Raw genomic sequence first — 12,733 nt, 5'->3', positions numbered from 1 at the left:
TTGAATGGAAAGATACATTATTTATTCATTTATTATATACCATGCAAATTCCTCTAAAACCTCAATTTATGGCCATAATACATGTTTATACTTTAAATAACAACAGCTACAGCTTACTGGATATGAAATTTAAAATTTAAATTATGTATTTTTTAAGTTAAACAACTTAAAAAAAAAAACAGAAATTCTTACTTCATGATTCTTTGCCTTTCTAAAGTAGATTCTGTTATCTGTGTTGTACAAGGATCAAGTTTCAACATTTCACTGGAAATTAATGTCTGTAACTTGTGTCATAAATCCATGCAACAGGTGCCTGACAACTGATGACCACACTCCCAAATGCTTTGTCCCCAAATCCTGACAACTACAGCCGTTAAGTTTTTAATGAAAATACCTCTTTTGAACATTTCCAGCTGGTATTTAGGCTTCTTCATTTTCTTTTTCAGTGGGAATGCAACAGTTTTTTTTTTTTGTTCATTTGTTTGTTTTGTTTTGTTTTTTTTTTTAGAATAACAATCACAGCCTTCAATTAGCTCTCCCTAAACATAAGGCTGCCTGATTTTTCTTAAGACAGAGTATAATAGTTCTTCACTATGAAAATTGTGTTACAACTTTGACTTGTGCTCGTTAAAGAGTAACTTCTGGGTATCTATTTATGTTTGACAATTTTTTTCAAAAATTTTGACTTTTTTTTTCTTGGAGAAAAGGTAGTTATCAATAGAATATAATTCTATTGGTAATAGTTTTCTAGCTTGCTAAGATTTTCTAGATTGCTAAAATCCCATTTGCCCAGAAAAAAAGTTAGCCTAGAAGCTAAACTGGAAATCAAATATACAGATATTTTAAAAGATGTATGTCATCTTTTAAATCAGCAACAAAAAAAAAATATTTACATTAAAAAGATTAATATAACAACATTATCTAATTTACAGGGAAAATTAAATAACTTGATTTTTAAGCAGTCTTGTTCTCTTAGAAGACAAGAACAGTGGTTAGTGACCATGCAACTACCATCGACATCAATGTTACTAATTAAACAAAATACAAAAATTAAAGGTAAAATAAAGGATTTATTTTCTTGCTACTTCTATGCTATGATGATCTTTTAAACTTTACTTTACCCTAGAATCTTCCATATGAGAATCTCTGAGAGCTTCTGGTATCCTGTCCTCTGGCTCTTAAAGTCAGGTGGATTTTACAGTTTATTGAAAACCACCCAGTGCTAAACTGAAGCCAACTTGGCTTTTAAACATATTTTCCTCTGCCTCCAGAAGTTGGCATTCAGCTATAGGAGATGGCACAAGTACATAGATAGTGTGTATAAACTAGAGATTGACAAATGCTTCTGGAGAGGCACTGATAATGAGCTGTGGGTGTTCACAAGAGTGAGGGATTACATTAACCTGAGGAGATCAAAGACACATTGGAAGAGACAGTGTTTCAACTGGGCATTAAGTACCAGGTGGTATTCAGACATCCAGAGAGATGGGGGAAGGTGTTTCTGGAAGATTCAGTATAAGAATAAAGATAAGAAATCCAGTAGAAAAGGAGGAACTTTAAACAATTCAATTTGGTAGGAGCTCAGGACATTTACTAAATGTTTATTTCTGTCTCTTTTTATCTTGACCTAAGGCAGCAAGCTGTGCCTTAGTATGACTGATAGAGCTCCTAAATAACAAGGAAACAGACCCAGAAAATTGTCAGTAGATTTTATAATTTTGTAGACTACTTACTAATTCCAATGATTGTTTTAATTTGATATTAAGCTATTCAAAACCTACTGACAATACAACTTTTGATAATTAATATATTATTTTTACCTCCATTTTGTACACATCCACCCCCATCATTACAACTGCCATACACATTCTGAAAAAGAGGCTGCACAGCACGAAGTATCAGATCCACAAAAAAATAGAGAATAGATATAGAAATGTATTGAAAGAGAAGAAGTGTGATAAAGACCCAGTGGTGGAGAGAAATAGGCACAGCACAAATTGACCTTTGTTCAATACATACAATCTTGTTTGTATATAATCTTGTGATAGTCTTTTAGGCTGTTCTCAGAAAAGGCACATCCTCCATAACCAAAAGCATAAATGAGACTATGATATCTTGGTAATGGAATTGAGCTCAAGTATGGATTAGTTCACATAATACTCTATTTTCTTCTGTAGGCTCTAAAGATAAAAAGTTACCAGATGATTTGCGGGATGGGGATGGAGCTGACAAATACACCACCGTTCACCTGAGAAGCCAAGATGAGTATGACCACCCACTTTACTGCATGTGGTTTTGCTCCTTAGGGAAATGGTCTGATGACATACACACCCACGAATGGTATGCAATAGGTATTTCTACATGAGATTCCAAAGACTTGAATTCCTATTCATCTACTATCCCAGAGGCTGATATACAGTCAATCATGTAATCATACAAACTTCATGTTTTTTCATATAGTTTTTTCTGATTCAAGCTGGTTTTGCCCAGTTAATAGCATTGTGAATTACTTGCTTTTTCTACCCTCTACCTTTGTATGTCTGCTTCTTTAATCACTAAGCCTTTAGGACATAAGATTTATCAAACTGTATGTAGTGACTGGGATTCCTGGCAGAGCTGTGGTGATACTGTAGGACTGGGATTATTGTGGAGAAACTTACCCTTGGGTGGAAGCATGGGCTTTAACTGACCAGAATTGAAACAATATTGGCAATGACCAATCATGAGTCCCTGACCACAAACAACCGGAACTTACTGGAGTACAGGTATAAATTGGCTGAATGTCAGCTTAGCCTTGAGGACCCTGAACTGCTTAAAGAGGCGGGCTGGACACATGGGGGCTATGGTCAGGGTGATTTTGATAACATGTACATTATCTTACTGCATCTCACAATAACTCTGCATGTTAGACTTTTTCATATTCTATGGATCACTGTCAGGCTAAATTACTCACTTCAAATTCTTAAATATTTGATAGATCTAGGATTCAAATACAGCCTGCTAGTAAATCATAGAAAAGTTAACACAAGCTTATGGTAAGATTTTCTTGCTTTATAAATGAATTTGGGGCCATAGTTAAAAATCAGGGAAGATGACAGAAAAATGCTTCTTCCAGGCAGAATGATGTACTCCATCAGGCCACAGCTGGGTCAGAGTCGGCAAGTCTGAGCCTGCAGGGATCTTCTACATTTCTCTAAGTATGGTCCCTTCATCCGAACCCATCCATTAAAAGAAAAGAAAGAAAAGAAATGTGCTTATTTTTCAGCCTGTAACTAAAAGAATAAAATGGGGAGACCCATGTGTTTACATCTTCTAACTTAGGGCTTAAAAATATTTCCTTAATCAAATCAATTTAATTGTGCAGTATTAGCTTTCTTAATTAGAAGTTTAAACCCAGTGGAATGAAAAAACTTCACTGTTGGTATGCACACCTAGGATGAGGAAATCAGGTGTACATCTACAGAGGACAAAGGACAAAGCAAATATATAATTGCAAGGTGAACTCTCATTTACAACATGCACATTACTAGCTGATCATGTGCAGACTAAAAAGCTAACTTCATTATTTTAATGCTGTAATATGAGTGGCTAGGGAAATTAATTTTCTAGAAATGGAAGTGTGATACTATATTTTAAACAAGAACATAAAATTAATTCAAGAAATAATTACGTTAGTGAACAAGACAAATATAAACTCTAAGCATCTTAGAGAAAGAATAAACCCTGGATTGCATCTTTTATCACTGCCTCATTTTACCAAGATGCAGAAAGGCTGTGATTTAAATAAGATTATAAAGCAGCTATTTGCAGATGAGAAATAAATTTCCAGGGGTTTTCACTCCTAGTCTAGTAGTCTTGCCATATAATATATTATGATCTCGAATATTGTTTTTAAGCACAAAATCATAAAAACTGTGTTTAAAATGATATGAACTTATAATTTATATACATAAATTATATATATTATATATATATATAATTTTGGAAAGACTTAATTCTTTCTCTTTAAAGCGGCTCAGAACTAATTTTCTTATTTTTTTCCATTAGCAAATAGAAGTAAAACAAAACAAAATAACCTATATTTTTGTAAAACCAGTACCTGCTTTACCAAAAGCTGAGTTAGCTTTGCCAAGATCCACACATTCCCCTGCCTCTGGGGAAAGGAATAAATACAAAACAAAACACTTGGTGCAGCAAGACTTCATGCATACACCGCCTGAAGCAACATATAAATTTATTAGATCTCTGGCAACACATTCTTAAAATAAACTTAATAGCCCTCAGGTCTCTGTTCAAACCAAAGCCTAATTCCTTTTGTGGCGCCAGACATCTCCCCCCACTCCAAAGAGACTTTGCAGGGACATAAAAGCAGTGGTTCTCTGAGCACCTTTCAGAGTAACCGGTTTAGCACCATTTAGTTAATTCTGTAAAGTGAGGTTGTTTTCTAATTTCTATTTGTATAATAGCACCATGCACATTATTATAAGACACAGCTATTGCATTAACAAGGATTAAGTTTGAGCTATATTTTGGATTATCTTTTGAAAATATGTTACGTCCACATTGAGACAAACATATAAAAGAGAAACAAACAAAAAAAACCCAGAAGTGCCTTATCTGATTGTTAAAAAAAGAAACCACCTTTAACCTATCTTGTTTCTCTTTTTACCAAAAGTTCAATTCAATGGTTGGGATAGAGGGATTAAAGTGAGATAATGGCATAAAAGCAATTCTATAAGTTAAAATATTGTGAGTGAGTTTTAACTTGAAATTCTAGAATGGTTGAGCTAAATGAGAACTCCCCGAAGATATTTTTAGATTAATCTGTTATTACTGATGTTTTTAAATCTGAGTTGGTAACATGTTTATAAGTATATTTGTTCTCAGCAGCCAAATTACTAATTAGAAGTTTTAGATTTCTGGACTTAAAATTGAAAAGAAATATGCTGGTTTCCTGGCTATTGCTCCTGTGGAAACTAAAAAAGTCTTTTTGTTGATGTCTGTCAAGGATGAAAGGAGAGAGGGAAGGAGGAAAGAGGAGGAATAGAAAGAGAGGAGGACAGAGAAAGAAGAAAGAGGATGGAGTATAATACCATTAATGTCATATGTTTGTTTTTCACATTTTTCATTTATTTCAGATTAGCTTTACAAAGGTAGCTTTTGTACTTGTGTATTATTTACTTAGTCAAACCCTTTCATGACTGCTCTGATCCTCTAGAAATTATGCCAGAGCTACAAATATACCCTTCTTTGGTGATTTTACTGTTTCTGATTAATATAAAAGCCATTCATTTACATATTTACCCACCATAAGAAAAAAAAGGCACAATATATATAAAGACAAGTTGGTATGGCCTTAGAGCACCCGAATTTGTAGGAAACAAATTTAGACAACATATAGCAATGTATGTTTTGAACAGAGTTCAGAGTGTACATGTTATGAAGAATAATAATGGTTCACATATAGTCCCTTTGGTAAGACTTAGCCTCTAGTAAGGACGGTAAACCAAATATCCTACAAAATTATAATAGGAAATGTAAGGTAAAACTGTGAATATCCAGTACCTGGGTTTTAGAGGAGGGATTGGAGAACATCAGCTGGGGAGTTCACTAAACACTTGGCACAATGGGTGCTATGGAGGGACCTCGAGGGGAAGGAATCATAAGAAAACAGGTTCAGGAGAACAGCACTGTGTGAAAAGCAATATAATTGTCCAGCATTGTAGAGTTTGTGGAAACAAAGCGGTGAAGGAAGAGGTATATTGAAAAATGAGGGAGCGACAAAGAAAACTTAGTGGAGAGAAGACATAATCTGAAATACTCTTTAAGAAATATTAATTTGGTAGAATTATTCAAGGAATTGTTAGAATAAAGATGGACCAGGAATCAAAGACATCACTCACAAATAACCCCAAATTAGGTTTCCTGCCAGTGGAAGAGAAAATTTACATTATTTTACAAACAAGTCTATAAATATTGCCATAAGAAAAATAAAAGTTTTGTCCAAAATAGAAATCCTTAGAATATTAAAATCTACCCACGAACAAATAAAATAACTAACTAAAATTATGCCCACCATACGTAGCCAATATTATGAATACTCGAATTAGATTGGAGACGACCTTTTGCCAAACTGTCACATCACAAAATTCCTTCTCATTAAAATTCTTTTGGCAAGTAATTTTGTATGAATGAAAGTCAAGAAATGAAGGGCCCTATCCCTCCAGTGAATTTTAGCAAAAAGGTCTACAATCTGTACTTTTTAATAAGTGTGTTTTAGAAAGGCACTGATGTCCTTTTAAAACTTTGAAAAACAGTGTTATGTTTGAAAAATAATTTATAACTTGGATACTAGCTTTCAAACAAAAGTAACTTTTTGGCTGCAAAAAGTTTGTGTTTAATTTTCTACTCCTGTCTGTTTAAACAAAATTACTTTTTTTTTCCTTTTTTTACTGAAGAAGAAATATATTATTAGTAATTGGAAGCCATTATTAGTAGCAAGGATAAAATATTTCAGTAATCCTTCAATGGCCTTCTGGGTTAGGAACTTTTAAATAAACATCATTAGCAAGCTTTATTAGTAATTTTCATAAGTATTATATAATAAGCCAGGGTAAGAAACCAAGACCTTTATCTAAAGGTATTCTCTGTTTTCAGGGGTTTGAATTTCAGGCCTTATTTAAATATACTTAAATTCTGAAGTTCTAACATTTTTTTTTTTTTGTCCATAAGCCAATGGTACATAGGAAGGTACTCTAAGAGCTCATTCATTTAGAGCAGTAAAAAGTAACAATGACTACATTTTTTGGAGAAAAAATCTCCCCTCTTCTCTTCTCTTACTCTCTCATCTGCCCCATTTTCTCTTTCCCCCTACTTAAAAAATTAGGATCGATGTGACAAAATTCTCTTTTAGGCCAAGATAAACCACATTTTTCTTCTTTTGGTTAATATACAATGCTTGTAGCATTTTATGAACATTCTGAGGAATTGAGACTGCAGAGAATTCATGGGTTGCAGAAACATTTAAAGGTATACTTGGAAAGCCAATGCATTGACTTTACAACTCGTAACATAGTTTAAACCAGTAGTTCTTTTGTGTGGGAGTGTACATGATTTTACCCTCTTATGGGCATTTAGCAATTTTGAGAGACATTTTTGGTTGTCACAAAGGGGGAGACTGAGAGAGTAGTCTAGTGGGTAGAGGCCAGTGAGACCAGGGACCTACAATGCACAGGTCGGTCAGACCCCTTACCTCAACAAAGAATTAAATTACTTGGCCCAAAATGTCAATTGTGCTACTGAGAAACACTGGTCTAAACTAATTATATTCTGACATATTAACATATATAACCTAATGTAAACATTATCTGACTTTTCTCTATAAATTCCATGTTTTCTTATGAATTAATAATACATGTGATAAAATGATAAACATGCAGAACTTTTTAAATCCACCATTGATGTGGAAAAGTTTCCAGTACAAAGGGTTTATTATCTTTTTGCAAGAAGTAGTTGAGCCAATAGCTTTCTTATTTAGTCAAAATTTATGACTAATCTTCTAGGAAGTTAGGAATGAGAATCTTGAGAAATGCACCAAATTGTGTAAAAGTGATACTCTATGTATAATTTACATTTTAATATGAAATCAAATATGTGGGCAATGATTTCCATTCTAGAGTATTTTACCAGATTAGGATTCACCAGAACACCTTAGAGTTGGAACTGTGAAGTAGAGAGGCTTCCTAAGGTCATTGTAGGAAAGCACAGCTAGGCATAGAACATAAGTTGTTCAGTTTTTCATGCCTTTTTGTAGCTAAAAGAAAAAATGCTACATATTCAAATGCATATGTATGCTTTTGTGTACATACACACATACACACACACTCTTACTTTTGCCTTTATAAAAAATGAAAACATTGTCCAAAACATTCTCTAGAAATATAGAACACAGTCCTTTATCTGGTTTTCCACTGGACAATTTAGGGAAACATTTCCCAACATGTTTTTTCAAACCTTATTTTTCCTCTTTGTTAATAGGTATTGTGTTGAAGAATGACTCCATGTCAACTAGGAGGAATATATCCTGGGATTAAGCTATGTAAACAAAATTCTTTACTGCAGCAATTCTTTAGGCCTTTAATATGAGAATGTTCATTTAGTATGTACAAGAAAGGGATAGAGCAGCATTTCCCAAACTCCTTTTAACAGGGAACCTATTTCTGATGGTATCATGTGGGGTTCTGTTCCACAGAATAAACTCTAAGACAAGTTGGCTTAGAGTATAAACCATTTACAATCCAGATATGAGCAGAGAGTCATGTGTACTATCAATCACATCCAAATGACATGATTTTCAACTGTCCATATTTAACACCATAAGTTGGAATTGTACTTCATAATATTGAGGAACGAACACCAATAAAATTAAGGGATTTTCCCCTCCTATCAGCTGTACAAATCCTGGTTCTAGGGACTTCTACTTTCTAATTCAAAGAGCAAAGTAAATATGTTAACTTGTAGAATGCCAAGAAAATTAAAACTAAGTTCAAGTAAACACACCGACTACTGTTTTCCTAGAGATCACATTTATGGTTAGAGACACATATGCTGTGTGTGTGTGTGTGTGTGTGTGTGTGTGTGTGTGTGTGTGTGTCTTAACAGCATAGTCTTCATTCCTTTTTTTAAATTGGTCTAATGTGGGGTCAGAGGTCAGAAGAGACTAAGCTTAGGATTTTGGCCAGTTCCCCAAAACACAGCTAACACCACAAACAATATACAACAAGCCATGCCAGCCTCCAATTTTCAGTTAGATTTTACTCCCTGTGGATATTTGAACCCTACGATCTGCCCAACTCTGATAAAGGGTTTAAAGGCTTACCAAGAAAAATATTTCTGAAGCTATTAAAATCGCCAGCAGGAGAAGAATGGGCTAAACTGAGTTTTGGAAAGAGGATAATGTTATAACAAAAACTTTAAGGCTGATTAACAAATAAAAAATTTGAGAGTACATCGTTAGTCTGTACTTCTTTACCCTGAGTAGGAACTACTTTCCATTAGAATATTATTAAATACAACAGCTCTTGTACTCATCAGTTTTAGAAAGAAGCAGAAAGGCGTCTTTTAGTCATTGATTCACATTTTAAATGGTTGCTATAATGATATTAAGCAGTTCTACTGAGGAATATCTTTTATTCACTGAAGAACCAAATGAAAATATATTGTTCACTGTCACTTATGTTATTAATATTCCCTTCTTTTAGTAGACTCTGTCCTCCCATCTTAACATTATTCCTGAAGTCTTCCAGGGGTCTGAAATAATGAGACAAACTGAACTTTGCAGGCTCTAGGTGAATCAAGTGGGAGAAACCTTACCACATACAGTTTTTTAGGAAATAGTATAATGGTAAAAAAAACATACTAACCACACTGTGAAAAACCTGTTCAAATATGCTAAGTATAAAGTTGGCTGAAGCATCCCTGAATTGTATCATAAATGTAGATTTGGATAAGAGAAGACTTTCACATAAGCATATGTCTGTGAGTAAGGTGGATGAGACTGTGCATGGACTTGGTGGCATCAAATTTGTTCATCAAAAGCTTGTTTTGCTTACTTACTCCTTCCAATGTTTATATAGATAAACTTGCCAAGTATGTTGACTTATATACACATGAAATGATACAGTTATTTGCATTCCTAGTTCAATGTCTAAATTATCTTAGAAATCCGAGTTCGGACCTTGATAGTGGGCTATTTCCACTAACAATATGATTGCCATTGCTCTGACAATTATTTAACAGTTGCATTAATTCACAAGTGTTTGCTCTTGCCACTTTAGAAGATAGGGGACCAAGTTAAACCTTAATTTAAGTTCTAAACTTAAAACTCTTTGGAAGAACAATCATAGTGTACTGAAGGACAAGGGTTGATGTTCATGGTTAGAGGATTACACACAGATTAGACACAGATGTTTTTACCCTCTCTGGAAGCTCCACAAAATTTATAATCCTTTAAACAATAAACTAGCATAATCCAAAAACAAATAGGAAATAATGGTAGAGCAAACATATTTGAAAGCTGGAAAGCAGATAGGAAAGTGTAGCAGACTTAGAAGATTAGAGAAAATAAAAAATGAAATCAGCAATGGGGAAAGTCAGAGACCTAATTTGTATCTAAGGACCCTAAATAAGCTCAGAAATTGATGGTATTAGGTAGCTCCTCACAGCTAGCCTCATTTTGCCCTCTCTCAAATTCTCATTCTGGTTTTCATTTTAGTTCACATAATTTCTAAATATCAAGAATCCGATTGCATTTCTCACTTTCACAATCCTTATACCAGGGCAGAAATACTTAAAGGTAGATTTGCAAATGCATATTTTTATAGAACTCTTATAGTTGCATCCATCTGTATTCAACTATCCTAAATGGATCTTTAAACACATTTGCTGGGTAGGAACTCTAAACATAAGTTCAGTAACTGGTAGAGATACTTAAAACCTGAATAGTTGAGAACACTGTAAGCAATAACTATTGACCGACAGGAAAATGACTATCTAATTGGTATTGCAATTAAAGTGCTGCTTTGCCTGATTTTATTTCAATAATTCAAATATATATTTTTAGTAGTTTACTCATAGTGTATATCCAACCTCCAATCAACAGGAATCTTTTTCATTATCAATATTTATTAGAAGAACAATAGATAAAGTAATCAGAAACATTTCAGTGTCTTTCTATTTTCAGACAACATATTAGTTTTCTGCCTACAATTACACACTTTGGCTTTGGAAGATTTTACACTGGTGTTTTGATTACATAATTTCCACATTTACATCCTCACAAAAATGGATACCTAGGCTCAAAAAAAAAAGGTATAAATGATAGAGGCTCTGTTCTTCCCTCTGGTGACCAAATTGCCTGAGATCTAGATGAATAAGCCATACAACTAGGGAGAAATCTAAGAAATCACCCTGCAATGGCAGAAGGTAGGACGAGGTGAGGATGTGGAGCTGCCCTACCCCCAGTGACTGAGTAGGATGTTGGCTGCAGCAGCAGCAGTGGCAGTGGCAGCGGAAGATGCCTCTTAAAGGTGCCCTGTCTTTGAGAGGACTTTTGTGGTGACAGACCTGCTCGCTCTAAGTGCCAGTGCCAGTTCGACTGCACAAGGAGCATCAGGGACTTACAGGCAGAAACTGAGTTGTCGAGTGAGGGCCGAGGGGAGACTCGCTCTGTACAGAAGTGTCGCCAGCATCTATTGTTCCTCTGTTGAGCCCACCCCACTTCCAGTGTGCAGACTCAGCGCCGCCATAGCTGAGATGTCATCAAACTAGATAACAGAGGTCACTCAGCCCAGAGGATTCCCTGAAACTCTGTCTCTCCCAGCTTCCCCCCCGCCCCAAGCACATCCAGTTGTTTCCTTGGCAGGTCAGGTGCTCCTTGCTGAGCAGTGCTAAACTCATACTGGTGGTAGCTGGCCTCAGTTTCTGGTGTAGTCTTTTGAGGCAACTATAAGCACAGCATCTGGGGATTGCTTGCTGAATCTTAACAGGTGGCCCCAGAGGGTTACAGGCTGAAGCTAAACTTGGCCTGCAGCTGAACCCCTTTCAAGACTTTTCTACTGGACACCTACCACACAAAGCTGCACTAATAGGACCAGGAGACTTAAGAGCTTTGCTTTGTACATAGAAACAGACACAGAAAAGCAGCCAAAATGGAACGACAAAGAAGTAGAAACCATATGAGAACAGAATAGAGATCCAGGAATAATGGAGTAAAGCAATCTAACAGATGCAGAGTTCGAAACACTGGTTATAAAGGTGCTCGATGAACTTATGGGAAGTGTAGATGAATTCCGTAAGAACGTCAACAAAGAGATAAAAAACTCAAAAACGGAAACGGAAATTATAAAAAGGAACCAGTCAGAAAGGAAGAACACATTATCTAAGCTGGGAAGTATATTAAATGGAATAAAGTTAATAAAAAAGAGGATCAAATGACCTATATAGATGATGGAAAAGCCAAGGACACTCAATCAGAATGGCAAGAAAATAGAAGCCAAGACTATAGTAATATTTTAAGGAGCCTATTGGACACTATTAAATGTAAAAATGTCTGTGTCATAGGGCTACCTGAAGGAAAACAAGACGTTGAACAGCCATTTGAAGAAATAGTGATGGAAAACTTCTCTAACCTGGTGAAGGAGACAGACATAAAACCTCAGAAAGCTCAGAGAGTCCCAAGAAAGCGGAATCCAAAGAGGCCCACACCAAGACTCATCATGATTAAAATGCCAAAGCTTAAAGACAAAGAGAAAATCTTAAAAGCATCAAGAAAAAAGCAGCTAGTTACCTACAAGGGTCACCCATAAGATTGGCAGCTAATTTCTCAAAAGAAACTATGCAGGACATAAGGGCTTAGCACAAAATATTCGACATGACGAAAACTCAGGATCTACAACCAAGAATACTTTATCCAGCAAAGTTATCATTTAGAGTTGAAGGACAGATAAAGAGCTTCCCAGACAAAAATAAGCTAAAGGAATTTATTACCACCAAGCCAGTATTACAGAAAATGTTGGAGGGACTTCTTTAAGAAGAGAAAACATGTATCAAAAACAGGAATGAAGAATGGTAATAACTACATTTCTATCAACAAGTACCTCAAATGGAAAAGAATTAGGTGCTCCAACCAAAAGATAGAGTGACTGAATGGACAAGAAAACAAGACCCTTACATA

The 12,733-nt window shown here is 35.1% G+C and overlaps 1 protein-coding gene across 3 annotated transcripts in view; it reads right to left on the bottom strand.

Moving 5' to 3' along the window:
• The window catches only part of FREM2 (FRAS1 related extracellular matrix 2), a 209,317-nt gene that overhangs the window by 140,043 nt on the left and 56,541 nt on the right, over positions 1-12,733 (bottom strand). The gene's annotated exons all lie outside the window — the stretch shown is intronic.

This window comes from Rousettus aegyptiacus, unplaced genomic scaffold (genome assembly GCF_014176215.1).
Source record: "Rousettus aegyptiacus isolate mRouAeg1 unplaced genomic scaffold, mRouAeg1.p scaffold_m13_p_11, whole genome shotgun sequence".
In the NCBI taxonomy this organism is placed as follows: Eukaryota; Metazoa; Chordata; class Mammalia; order Chiroptera; family Pteropodidae; genus Rousettus; species Rousettus aegyptiacus.
This window is presented reverse-complemented; position numbering and strand designations above follow the sequence as displayed.